The 1741-nt window shown below is 35.3% G+C and overlaps 1 pseudogene; it reads right to left on the bottom strand.

Annotated features, from left to right (window-relative positions):
- Window positions 1-370: 370 nt before the first annotated feature.
- Window positions 371-1079, bottom strand: LOC144291916 (small ubiquitin-related modifier 2-like; annotated as a pseudogene).
- Between the last annotated feature and the right edge of the window lie 662 nt (window positions 1080-1741).

Here is a 1741-nt window from a genome sequence, read left to right as displayed (position 1 = left end):
CCCACTCCTACCTTCTGTCTCTGGGAAAAACATTAATACATAATATATTTTTTTTTTAATTTAAACAAGAAGTTTAAACAACAAGAGCTTGACTTGAAGGGAAAACTATCTAGGATTCATTTCTTTTAGAGTAATGTACCCTACTTAAAGACAGATAGCCCTACATGTAGAGGCTACATACAAAAAAAGTTATAAAATTCTCCTTGGTTTTACAATGATCAATGAAAAACATGAAAATTCTCTAATCGAATAAGGTATGCAAGGATTTTATTTTATGCAAGGATTTTTATGTTATTCTTTTTTTGTTGAACAGTGAGAGCAAAATAACTTACTGGAATATAAAGATATGAGCTGACTGAGCGGTCACTAATGGAGAGAGGGGGTATTTTCACAGAAGCAGTATTTTCCCCCATCCCATCTCCATTTGACGTCGATCAAAACATATCATAGGCCATCTAGTTTTAAAAAAATGCAAAATGCTTGTGCACATACAGAGTTACTTTATGTACAACAAAGGAATGGGGAAGGGGAAAATGAGAGAATAGAGAAAACTATATTGTAGTAGTCAGGGTGTGGTGGAGCCAAATTACAGCTTTCTATTTGAGAATGTCTTCTTGGTCTGGAGGAACAGAGTTCTGGAGTAAAGTAGCAGGTTTCATTTTTAGTAGACACCTCCTGTCTGCTGCTGGAACACAACAATTGTATCTTCAGCCTCCATTTCCAACTGTGCAGGTATGTCTGTTTCATTGATTGCCCATCAAATCGGAATCTGATCTGCCTCATTGACAAATCCTGTTGTTCACAATAGGCTTTCATTAGCTTACTAAGTGGTGTCAAAATGGATGAAAGATCTAAATGTGAGACAAGATTCCATCAAAATCCTAGAGAAGAACACAGGCAACACCCTTTTTGAACTCGGCCATAGTAACTTCTTGCAAGATACATCCATGAAGGTGTATCCCTCTTAATCTTAAACTGCACCACAGAACCATCGTGCCCCGCCACCTTCAAATTAATATGATCATTGTTCTCAGGCTCCACTCCTTCCTTGGCCTTTTGGTCAGCCATGGAGAGCTCCAGAGTCTTCTCAGCTGCAGCTTCACAAAAGACGTACCAGGTTCTCACTGAACGAGCAGACTCATAATACAAATTTGATTAAATTATCATTCATTGTTTTAACCAAACCTGGAAGTATTTAGCTTCAAATTTTAGTTTATTTGTTTTACTTAGCATTTTGGAAAGGAAATTTCCCTCAGAAAAGTATGTAACCCATGTACTCATAAAATTGTTTCTAGACTTGGTACTTCATTGTTTTCCCTGTTTTACAGCCAAACCCAGTGAAAAATTTCCTAATACATTTCACTTGGTTTTCAATGAAAACGGGATATTATTAATTTCTTTAGATATTATTTCTTGGAAATATATGTTCAATGTGCAATCTACCATTAGGAAAAATAAAACACCATCTAAGTTATTATGACTAAAAAGAAAAGGATGACAGATTTATCCTTAAATGAAATAAATCAGTCAAGTTATTGCAGAAGTTCTTCGTTTCAATCATTACTACTCAACACTATTGCATACTTGTCGCTTCTTTTAAAACAACACATAAGAGATCTAAATGGCACATCAGCTAAGGTGAAATAAAAAGTGAGTAATTTATCTCATGATGTGTTAGGTTTTCATACTGATCTTTGTGGTTAGTATAATCATCGATTTATGAGTAGGCATTCCATTGGGA

The sequence above is a fragment of the Canis aureus genome, chromosome 20, assembly GCF_053574225.1.
Source record: "Canis aureus isolate CA01 chromosome 20, VMU_Caureus_v.1.0, whole genome shotgun sequence".
Lineage (NCBI taxonomy): Eukaryota > Metazoa > Chordata > Mammalia > Carnivora > Canidae > Canis > Canis aureus.
This window is presented reverse-complemented; position numbering and strand designations above follow the sequence as displayed.